Source organism: Egretta garzetta, unplaced genomic scaffold, assembly GCF_000687185.1.
Source record: "Egretta garzetta isolate BGI_Z169 unplaced genomic scaffold, ASM68718v1 scaffold8, whole genome shotgun sequence".
Classification (NCBI taxonomy): Eukaryota; Metazoa; Chordata; class Aves; order Pelecaniformes; family Ardeidae; genus Egretta; species Egretta garzetta.
In genome coordinates, this window is record NW_009260407.1 from 3,347,189 (window position 1) to 3,359,779 (window position 12,591).

The following is a 12,591-nucleotide window of genomic DNA, read 5'->3' on the forward strand; positions in this document are numbered from 1 at the left end:
CACAGCCTGCGTAAAAAGCCCACCCACCCCACCCAAACAGAGGGGGAGAGCCTGGCTCCTGACCCTACACGGCTTCTATCATACGGACAGAGCAAACACAATCCTCATCGGGTGGACAAGGAAAGGCCCTCACAAAAAAGCCTATCTGGATATACACGTTTTTATTACGGTGAAAATTCATGGCCCCTACCCTCCTCTCTAATCATGCTTTTTACTAAACCGATGATTATGGAACATGCAGCAATTCAGTGCCTTTCTCGGTAACTAGCTCCAGTCATTTTCTGTTTTTCTAAGTTCAGCAAGCCTCCAGCATCTGTGGCGTTGTGGTTTTGCCTGAGACCCATCCTCTGCTCCTTGTCTGTCTGGCAGAGAAACGGCCCAAGTCACCCCTATGGCACCACAGCAAACTGCTGCACCCAGTGCCTCCTGGCTCCCCGCCCAAGTGGCTGCACAAACATAGCGGCGCCAGAACCTGCACCCAGCTCTGCTGGTCTCCTCACAGCTGGTGGAGTCCAGAATGATGCCAAAAAGGCCACGCCACAAAAAACAGACAGCTGGTTTCAGGCTTCCAAGTAGTAGGACCCATGAAGTCAAAAGCTTGTTTTATCACTGATGTGGCTCCAGCACATTAGCTTCTGTGCATCCTTCAAGCACAATTCCTAAATGTTTTGCAAACTGGTTCTTTCCTTAAACAGCCTGAACCAACCTTACTCCTTTGAACACTCAGCAGTCAGGGGTGCCTCAAGTCTTAAACAACTTCCTTGTGTTGTGGTTTATCTCCTTAATACTGAAATAGAGCTAATACTCGCTCTATTTACACTTAATACTGTTTTGTACTCATGGATGGTAGTGATACTGGCTGGGCTTCATAGAGACATCCCAAAGGATGTTACAATAATGTACTGTATTTCCAGAGCACCTTCCCACCCAAAGAATCTGAAGCTCTTGTCTCGCTAGGTATCAATACCACACAAAAAAACCTAGCAGCTCTCCCCCTCCAGCCAAGCTTGAAACTGAAGCAGCTCAATTAATAAAACTGAATAATCCAGGCCAATTAATTCTGCTACACGAGGCCTCCAATACATGCAAATTCAACAGGTCAGGAATCCTCAAGTAACACTAAGCTCTAAGCAGAGGGTAACACACGGAGGGCAAGCACTGAGGTGCTTCCTTGATCTCACCCTTCCAACAACTCTGAAGCTCCGAACAAGCCACATTTGGGACTACACATAAAAAAAAAAAGAGATCACTGGTTTCAATCAGCATTCAAAGAGAATACAAATAACAGTTTAATATTCTGACAGAGCTACTTTGGTTTTGTTCTCCAAGTCATTTTCAGATCTCCCAAAATGCCTTGTACTTCTAAAGATGCAGGCTGGATGCCCTAATGACTCTTTCTCATTAAACCATTATCACTCATTGCATTTGCCCTTTCAAAGAATGGCTAAAAAGGAAGTAGGATCATTATTTCGTTAGCTTCTCTAAGGCTTTCTTTATTATCATGACAGTCACCACTGGCTTCACAGAAACGTCTCAAAGGATATCACAATAATATACTGTATTTCCATAGCACTTTCCCATCCAAAGAATCTGAAGCTTTTGTCTCGTGTTAATCCATTCAAACTAACAAAGTCCCAAGGGCCATACTGGGAAGTATTATCTCTATTCTAGAGATGAAGAAACTGAAAGCTTGCATAGGAAATGGATCATTTTTTCAAAAGCAGGCATCTACATTTAGCCATTTCAGCTCCTATAATCATCTAGTGTATGGCTTGATACTCAGACCTGCTAAACTCCTACCACTAAACTGCCTAATTTGAAAACAACCATTTGGGGGGGGGGGGGAAGTTGGCTGCCTAATTTTAGCAACCCAAGACTGAACATTTGAAGATCTATAAGCCACAGGTGGAACAGAACAGTTCTCGCTCAGCTTTTAATCTTAACTTGAACCCTTCTCCTTTACTAATTACATATCTTTGCAGTCAAAGACTTCTAACTGCAAATTAGCTAGCCCACACACGTGTCCTTACAATTGCTTGGCACTACAAGACGACTGGATACCATGTTTTCTCGTATTCCTCTGATCAGAATAGGATCCACTTCAAAGCACACTATTAAAGGAGTAGAGGGGAAGAAAGGCTGTAGTTATATCAAAATGGCAAAAGACTCAGTGATACAAAAGGCCCTTTCCATAAGTTACACCCCAAACCGCCTCCTTTAACTTTGGTTGGGCTTTTTATGGCCAACTGATCCTGCCTGGCTGGTTCTCCTCTGGGTTGCTCCATTGAAGCCATCACTGGAGTCTCATTGTCTTGGAAGGCTGTTATTGCCTTCAACCTCAAGTTGATATTTGCAGATTGCTTCTAACAACACACACATGTGTATATCTAAAAGAGTTATTAACAAAGCTTTCCTAGAACCTCGTTACACTGCTGGTAGCACAGAAACTGTTACAGTGTGGAATGAACTCTGGGTATGCATACAAAGCCTTTAAAAAGCACATATGATACATTTTGTCCCACATTGATCTTCCATTGATCTCACATTGACCTTACAGCATTTCATTGTCCCTTCTGTCCTGCTTTCCATCCTGCAAACCAAGCTGCTGGCGATACCCCGAGAAAGGCTGCACAGTGAAAAGCAGTAAAACTCCAGGGGCAGTCCAGTCTTGAATGGACCTCTGTCTACACCAATTCAGCTTTTTGAGTTTTATAACTTAGCAGTTCCTACCAGCCATGAGAAAGAATCTCTTTGCTAGTCTTGGTTAACATGAAGAAAGACTTGATCCAGTGCAACACAAGTATCATTTGCATATAATCAAATAAATGTGGGCTTTCTCTGAACAGGCTGTGGCACCAAATTCTCCATATTCCCTTTGGAAAAGCAAGGTTTATAATATAATTAATTTACTGGGAGACTGTAAATTCTCCCATAATCGTATTCCATTATAAAGAGTTGGGAAAGAAAATCACCTGTCTGATCCCACTGCCCTCCCCTGACAGGCCATGATATATTTTAACCATTGCTGCAAGTGCTGTCCCACAGCCTGGCAGAGCAGGGCTCAGGGGGCACATCCAGGCAGAGAAGCTTCTCTCTGCTAAGCCTGGTCATAAGTCCGTGCATCAAGAGCTAACAAAATCCATCTTGTTCCTGTAGGTCTAAGCCTGAGCCACCCTGTGAATCCAACAAACAGGCCTGAGCCAGCAGACTTTAATATTGTGATAAGACTTGCTCATCCCAGGGATATGAAGTAGAAGTGTGGAGAGGCAGAAAGAATGCCAGCTGAACAGCCTTTAGAGGAGTCCTCCTCTCGGATGGTTTCCATCTCAAGGCGCTCTCAGGCAGAGAAAGGAGGTTTTTGTTTGTTTGCAGTCTCAGCTACTCGGCTATGGAGATAGGCTATAAAATATGTATCAGTCTCTCAGGAGCAAAATAACTGCAAATACCAGCACTGGATGGCTGGGAGGGACAAGTCAATCTCCTGGAGTGCACATGTGCCACCAACTCCCCTGTCAGGGGGTTTCTCCTCTGTGCCTGCGACTCTCCCCGACTGTGTGTGGAGAAGGAACAGGTATGGGTTTGATTTTAGATTCTCAGCTTTTTTCCTAAGATACGAAGGCTTACACATTCATCTCCAGATCAGAGTCCCCCTACACACACACCCGCAGCCCCACGTTGAGAACCGCGTGGGGGCACAGCTCCACTTAAATGAGCAGGAGAATATCCCAATTCTCTGTGCACTTCAGAGAGAAACAGGAACACACACAGCCCAGATTAACATTTGCTTCTCCTCTCATGTGCCTGCAAACTGTCTGCCTGCAGTGTGCCTGTCTCTCCATACCCCCCAAACAACTTCTTGTTTTTACCCGTTGGCCAATTTTCTCCCAGTTTGACAGAGAAACAAAAACCTAAGAGGAACAAAGTTTCTACAAGTTTCATGAAAACCAGCAGCCAGCAAAAGGAGAGCAAACTTATTAGCACTCAGCAAAAAGCTGCAGCATGAAACCAAATCCCATGAGACACGAGAGCAGGCACATCTCTCTGAAGATCCAGATGCAGGAAAACATTCAAAACACAGCTCACATATTAACACACTACAAAGACCCCAACCGCACAACACAAGAAGTCAGGCTGCCAAACTTCCACTGCTTGTGAAACAATTTGTTCCTGTCTCTCCCTTCCCCCCTCAAATCCCCCTCCCTGAGACAAAGGCCTTCCTGAAGCTATGAAACACCGAGAGGAGACCCCTCCCGAGCTAAAGGCCACCTTGACCACCTCCTGCGGCAGCCCCAGCTGTAAACCCCTTTGGCCAGCTACCCGAGTGACCATAAGTGATTCAGGACTCAGGCAAAAGCTGGCTCTACACCAACCCCACCACACTGCTTTGCACTAAATGGCTAAAGGGGTTCTTACTGGAGCACAGAGTCCTAAATAACTACCACAGCACATGGGAAGCTGGTCCTGCCAACTTACAGGGAGGGCAGAGGGCTGCTCCTCTTCACAAGGATATCAGACATTTAGCGTGCTCTGGCCCTGCCTCTCTGAACTCTTTGAGATTATTCCTTCCTTGTTGAACATTTTAGACTAGTTCCTGGCTTTTGGTGACTATGGTTGTTGGTGGCTGAACATCCTCCACTCCCAAAGCATTTTTCATATTTAGATATAAAAGAGAGAAGCAACCTTTCCTCTCTTAATGCTGCTTACGAGCTCAGACAAAGCCAGAGTCTGCCTTGGGCAGCCAAACGCCTGGGACAGAAACACAAGAGTTGGCCCTGAAGCTAATGCAGCCCTAGATGGAGCTCTGGAAAGGCAGGGTGACCACTGCCAAGGCAGGGAATGGGTGCAACTCTAGCAATGGTCCCCCAGAAGCAGTGGGCATGGTGCCACCCATTGCTGCTAGCCCAGCTCCCCGGGCTCTCCTCCTCTGCCTCTCCAGGACTATATCATTCCAAACTTCAAGACAACCACAGAGTCCAGGTCCAGCTCCCAGCCTGCAACAGCGGAGCCTAATTGCACTTACAGTGAGGCAGTTCCCAGAAAGATCCACTCTTACCAGTGCAAGCCTGCCTGGCTGACCTCGTCACACACAAGGACGCTTTTTTCTGACCAAGCAAACAAACAAAAACCCAAACACACAAACAAAAAAGCCGAAACGAACAAAAAACCAACAGCCATGTTGGGCTGTGCCTACTTACTAATGAAGGAAATCCAAATATCTGTACTCTGTGAATCTTTCACTTAGCAGAGCACAACATTTGCTGTGCTGAGAGCTTGCTTTTACCCAACCATGATTTTAGAGTGACTGTAATAAATATAGTCAGAATATTTTACAACTACAAACAGAAACAACTGCCTCCCTTCGTCCCCATCCCACTAAAGAAAGCCAAGGACAACAGCAAAAGTCTGGGGAAGTGAACAGAAACAGAGAAAGCATATGGTATTGCTTCCTGGTGTATTTTCTCAGCCTACAGCAATATCACAGACTTCCTAAATTGAAGATGATGCCTCTGTGTGCAAGAGCCATCAGTGGGCTTTTAGTTCCATAAATCTGTCTAACCCCATGGGGGAACTTGGCAACTTCATTATCACTTGTTAATAAACACCACAAGTGTGTGCTGTATGAAGGGATGCTCCCTTTTGTTTTAACTTGATAATATATTTCAGAGCCCACTGCTACCACTTAACAAGAATGAAACCATGGAGCCCCATGCTGCCATTTGTGATTTCACTGGCTGTTCTCATATTCCCCACAGATTTTTTTTTTTTTCCAGTCTGAACACTCCTCATTTATTTAGCCACTCCTTGTACAACTCATTCACATCTCTGATCACCCTAGGACTACTCTTTCTAGCCCAATTACATCTTTTGTCATGAATGCCTCAGAGACCAATCTTTAACAGGAAGATCTCTCTTGAAAAAAAACCCCCAACTCTCCAAGTATATTAGCAAAACCTCAGAGTATTTAAAAAGACCTGAATAAAACCACTTTCTGCCATCCTACACAAGGTTTTCCATCCTCAATATTTCTGGAACTGTAAGCCATCAGTGCTAGGGAGCCTTCAGTTCCACAAAGTTTCAGAAGCACCTAAAACCAGAGATCCCACTGGGGAAAAAGAAGTTCAAAGTAATCATAGTTCTGAAAATTTCTCTTGGAAAATTAGTTTTTATCCTTTTAATTTGCATGTCATCTAAACAGCAGAATACCCACCCCAATTTCTATTATGATACCATTACCCTTCCTCCACCCCCTTTCTTTTTTGATTAATGACAATTCCCATCATCAAACATCTGAAAGACTTGGAGATGGCCTTTGTTGATAAATTCCAATTTATAATGTACAGTGGAGATTGTCAAGGCAAAATGAGCTGCCATGATGTATTAGTCATCGCGACTCAGTTCAAAATGAAGGAGAGAGGAGTTAACTAGGAACACTGGGTTCCTCTTTTTTTCTTGCAGATTCTTCTTTTTTATTTTTGACAGGAAAGGTATCTTCTCTTGTTTATTCAATAAAAGCCTTTGGGAGGACTCTGGGTGTCTCAGAGGTTGGACAAAAGGATACTGAATATTCCACCTCTGGGTTTACGGCCAATAAAGCACAGGAGATATGAGTATCAGTCACATTTCTAGTGGCTGATGGCTCATCAGTGTTTCATTTGATCACCATCCCACAGGCAGGGCGACTGTTTACACCAGTCATTCCTTAGCAGAGATGACTACTCAGATAGGCATGAACAGTCTCTGGAGATGTAGGTTTTGTATATTTAGGCTACAGGGATAGGGGGGACTAACTTGAAAGCCATATGGTTGCATCATTCTTGCTCTACTTGTCCTGTAGGAATACAGTGGCGCTTCGGCTACCCCCAGCATCACTGACTAGCCAGAACAATGTGCCGTTGGGTCTCTAAAAAGCATTCACCATCAGCAAGGCTGCAGGTGTAGTGGTTACTAAGCACCACTTTATATTCTGCTGCAGAATAGCCCACAATAAGGAGACACAAAAGCAACAAAGATTGATGCCTCCTACTGTGATACTAAAATAACTTACCTCCCCAGCTGAAAGAAAGACTCCTCCTTCTCTATACCATGGCCAATTTATCTCATCTTAAATTTAGCTACCTACAAACTAGGTATTTAGCTCTAGCTCCCAAGCCTGTCCACATTTTCTCTCTAACTATAGACAGAGAATGTTAACTTCAGAGAATGACTCATTTGTCCTAAAATAGGTGAGGATGTATTGCTCTCTTAAGGTGTCTTCCTCCCTTCAGCATAAAGGGAGACCAAAGTCACCAGCACACTTAACTGTTAGATGGCTGGAACAAGGCAAGGTGTATCTCATGCTAAATGGATTAGAAAAGTTCATGCACTGAGCTGGCAATACAAATGAAGGGAAGGACCTCAGTCATCCTGCCTGAGACCACAAGTTCATCATTTGCTGTAATGTGCCAGTGCTCTAGGATTTAAATGCTGTTATTCTGTAGGGATATGTATGAGAATTACTACTAGAAGTAGGTGCCAAACGATATCAGGACTTCACTGTGCCATACACGCTCTACAGCATTACAAGGTGAAGCAGAGACAAGCAGAGGAATGTGATATGGATTTCCCAATGGTTGCTGGCAGAATCAAGAATAGAAAGACAGACCTGAGGAAATGTGAAATGGCTTCTCCTCAAAAGCTGGGATAAGCGCTTCCCTTCATCGCATGCTTGCCCCATTACACCACTGATGACCTGCTGGCAATCCTTATCATGGCCAGGCAAAGTCAATGCCCATTGGTAGAAACCGCACCTCGCAGGAGCACAAACATAAAAAGCTATACAGGCATCACGTAATATCCACATCAGCAGCCTCAGCAAGGACATGAGAATCTGAATCATCATCTTACTGCTTCTGACTTGAGACTAGGACCCCCCACCCTTGCAGACACCACCCAAGGCACAGTTCAGCTGCCATGGAATGGGCAGTCTGGAGCTAAGGCAGTCTGGCTGTGCAAAGGCCTCTCCTTTTACTGCTCCAGTGAAATCTATGTAAAAGCATTACTTTCGTACAGCTCTGAAGAACTACACCTCATCATTACTCACTTCCCATTTGTACTGTCTAAAAGATCTGACATATTTATCATGTTCTTGATTCGGATGTATTCTAATTTTCCAAAGAGGTGTTTTATGCAGCCCTGATAAGGCAGCAAAGTGATTTGATTCCAAGCACTTGACTGACTCAGCAAAGATGGGCTTATCAAGACATATTCAAGAAATTTAGTCTAGAGGACACTTTAATAGCCTCAAAGATAAAAGGCAGCCTTGATGACAAAGCCTCATTAATTAATCAGATATTAATTAGATTATTAATTAGAAACAAGGCCTTCCCCAGGCCCTTTTCTACTTTTATTACCAGAGCTAAAAATGATTCTGTAATGATACTCTAGCTAATAATTTTAATTTGCATTATTTTGTGGCAAAAGGAAAGTGCTTTGAATGTAGGATTTTCTGAAGGAATTGTAGAGGTTCCATTTATCATCCATGCTATTGGGTGCTTCTAAACAGGAACTCCCCTTAAATATGTATTGAACAAAATGTCGAGGGAAGACTATGGAACTGCCCCCATCACTAAACTCTGTATTTCTGTGCTAGATGTGGATGACAAAGAAGCCCTTCCAACCACTCAGAGAATAAGGACACACCAGGCAATACAAACTACCCTGACAGTGGGTCACGTCACCCTTCTAAGAGAGGGGAACGGGTGACTCAAATCTCCGGTCCCAGCTGGGGATACCAACATCAGTGTCCATTCGTGCCCCCTGGGATGGTGGCTATGGCCAGGGTTTACCAGAAAGTTGCCTTTGACACTGGTTGCCTGTTTTGGGATCGGTGGCAAGCAGCACTGTGGGGACATTAGATGAACCTAAGTCATCTCTAATGTAACACAAGGCATGTTACCTTTTTCAAACTATCAGCAAATCTTTTCAAAACTGCTGTAGTTAAAAAAGAGGGCAGTGAAGGAGGTAGTTTAGTCCAGTTCCTTAGACACAGATATTAAAAATTGCAGAATATTCCCAAGCCAATTTTTACAGTCAGCCTGCAACACGTTCCATTCCCTACCTCAGTTGACCCCTCTCCCACAAGCCTTGTGTCTACCTGCAACTCCCCGACTTGTGGCCCACACAGGTTACTGCCCCTAGCAGCACACCCGTACAACCTGAACATAAATAGCACAGAAATCCTGCCTGACCCCCAGCAAGGCTCCTCAGCACTGCAATTTCCCATTTAGTTAACTTAGCTTCCTGGGAAAAGACTGGCTTTTACTGTTCTCCCAAAAAATAAAAAGCTCATAAGATGCAGCCACCTGAGACAGTTGAGGACTGGCAAAGCAAGAATTCCCTTCCAGTGTTAGGAACACATCTTTATCTCCAGTCTCAACATGACTGAGAGCCTCTCCATGCTACTTTTCTACAGCTAGCAAGACAGCACCAGATCCCCAACTAGTTTAAGTCAATGTGACCCTATTACATAGAAGTGAATGAATAATATTGGCAGATCTATGCAAATTTACACAATAAAGGTCAGGACCCACTATAGTTACATATATCTATAAACATAAATATTAATAGCAACATTAACAAGCCGATGCTAGCATTTTGCAAGCATTTTGCATTTGTGAGAATTCTGCATTTCTAAGAAACTTCAGAAGTTTAAAAACTGCATGGACAAGACAAAGCAACAGTGCAAGTTTGGTTTTCTTAAGAGGCAAAGAGAATTTGGAGCCATAAAAAGAACACAAATAAGTCTCAGGCTAATATTGCTCTGAACAGGTTTTTTGCAATGAGATTTTTCCACCAGAACAGTCTCCAGCACAAGCTCTCTTTCAATACGATAAATAAATAAATAAGTAAACCAAAACATAAAACCAGCCCATTTCTGAATCCTGAGACTTATCCGTTCCAGTTGCCACTGAAATATCCACGACAGGGCCTGCAAACCCTCACAGCCTTCTGAACCATACACTAACGTTTTTGAGAATCTCATAACACAGACATAATTCACAAGACAGAAGGAGCTCTCAGGCCAGATTACACAGCTGCCAACGCCTTTACGTAGGTTGCACCGCTTGCTTTGCAGCATGGCCCAGCCTGGTTATACAGCTGGGTCCCTGGGCGATAAGCTAAGGTTATTCTGAACCGTCCCAAACAACTCTTCCTTTCACATCCAGACAGTCAGGTTATGCCACTACATCCTCTCCTGGTTCCTCAGAGCAGTGAATTTTGGTTGAGAAATATAAGGACAGGGATACAAGTGCATGAATGGAAGAAACCAGTCATCTGTCATCCAGTTTCTTGGCTTGGGCAACAGTCAGATCAGCAGCCGGATTAAGCCTCTCATAATATAGTTGAATCCAGTGCTACACTGCATGTAGATATTTCATACTAGCACTGGTTGAGCGTGAGCTTCATTCATTTCCCAAGCATGAGGATTAACAGCCTTGATTCTAAGTTAGCATGTCTTCAAAATGCAGACGCTGAGGTCTAAGCTTGTGACTATACAGACTTTCCAAAGAGGTAAGCTCAGTGTTTATTATCAAGGTTAATAAATGATTGTGAGCCATGTGGCAGATCCTTAACATGGGGATCCCCCTCTTCCCCACCAACTGCTTGTGATTTGTGGGCAGCTCAGAAAGCACACAACCGATCGCTCCTGCACTATCACGCCCTAAGACCTCACTGCTTCATATCTTTCAAACCACAATTGGTTCAAGCTTAATTTTACCCCAGAAAAGCCTCCTTTTCCTGTCATCTTTTGTGCTCAGCACTCAGAAGCTCATCTAACACAAAACACTTTGTCTTGGGAAAATAAACCTGTTGGAATTTTTTCAGACAGAAGATCAATAAAGTGGGAACAGCTTGAAAAGTCAATCAGCTTCAGCAAGTCCCCCAGGAGATGGCTGGGAGATTGTCATTTTAATGAAGGAATAGTAAATGGAGCACAAGGAAACGCACATCCCCTTCGAACCCATGAGGGAGGATATCTTAGGCTGAGAAGCAGGGAAGGAAGAGGAAGCACTGGAAGAGACCAGTCATCTCTCTAGCTTGATTGGTCTTCTCAAGAAGTAGTCAGAAAGAGCTAATTTAAACTTCTTCAAATTGAGAATTAGCTCCAGTACTACACTGCAGAATATTTCCTTCAGATGTTAGATGAGGAATATTTTTCTTTAGGCCCTGAACTACAAGGATAAATATCCCCTATGCCTTTGCTTCCAAGTAGTGTGCTGAAAACGTGGTTCTTATTCATGTTGAAGTCATGACTTTTACCTAAATGGAGTTTATGAAGAGCTAAACACCCTGCATATTATCAAGGCAAATGGAAGGGGAAAGTTGTCTGCGATCCAAAATGCTAAAGTCCTTTTTCTAGACACATCATAGATTTTCTTTATGTCTTTGAATTTAATCATAAGTTAACTATTTATGAAAAGGATCAAACACAAACACTCAAGATGCAGACTATGAGGCTCACTAACGAAAGAATTCTGTTGTATTAAAGACATTGGAAGGTGTCTCGGGAGACCTACAAGGTTCCTACTTCGCCACAGACTTCATATGTGGTTGTGATCTTTTTGCCAGTTACACATGATGATGTATTTTGTTGGTTTTCCAACCACATGGGTTGGAGTATGGCATTTCCCACAAAGGTTCACATAGATGCTGACATTTCAAACTGTAAACCAATATCCACATTTTCTTAGCCATGACAAATGGATGGGACTGATTGACTGAATTGGATGGATTAAGGAAGGCAAGTGACCAGCATAGCTGAGTTGAGTTCTGCTGGTCAAACTAAAAGGCAAGAAGGAAGCAGGGGCAGGTATCCTGGGAAGAGTATAGAGACACTGCCCAGTTGCGTAGTGATGGGGTCAGGAAGGCCAAATTGGAGCTGGAGCTGAACTTGGTAAGGGATGCAAAGAATAACAAAAATGGCTCCTACAGGTATGTCAGCCAGAAAAGAAAGGTCAAAGGGGCACCCCCCCACCTCATGAGGAAGACTGGCAAACTGGTAACAATGGATGAGGAGAAGGCTGAGGTACTCAACAACCTTTTTACCTCAGTCTTCACTGGCAATCTCTCTTCCCACACCTCTCAAGTAGATAGATTGCAAGACAGGGACTAGAGGAGCAAAGTCTGTATGAGAAGATCAAGTTCATGTTCACCGGAGGAACCTGAACATACATAAGTCTATTGGACCTGATGAGATTCATCCCAGAGTCCTGAGGAAATTGGCTGATGTGGTTGCCAAGCCACTCTTCATGATATTGAAGTTGTGGCAGTCAGGTGAATTCCTTGATGACTGGAAAAAAGAAAATGTTGCACCCATTTTTTAAAAGGGTAGAAAGGAGGACCGTGGGAACTACATACCTGTCAGCCTCACCTCTGTGCCTGGGAATATCCTGGAACAGATCTTCCTGGAAGCCATGTTAAGGCATGTAGAAGACAGGGAGGTCATTTGAGACAGCCAGCATGGCTTTACCAAGGGCAAGTCCTGCCTGACCAACCTAACGGACTTCTATGATGGACTGACTACATCAGTGGACAAGGGAAGAGCTATGG

At 43.8% G+C, this 12,591-nt stretch overlaps 1 protein-coding gene across 1 annotated transcript in view; it reads right to left on the reverse strand.

The window, feature by feature from the left end:
• The window catches only part of SORCS3 (sortilin related VPS10 domain containing receptor 3), a 210,652-nt gene that overhangs the window by 163,057 nt on the left and 35,004 nt on the right, over positions 1–12,591 (reverse strand). The window lies entirely within an intron of this gene.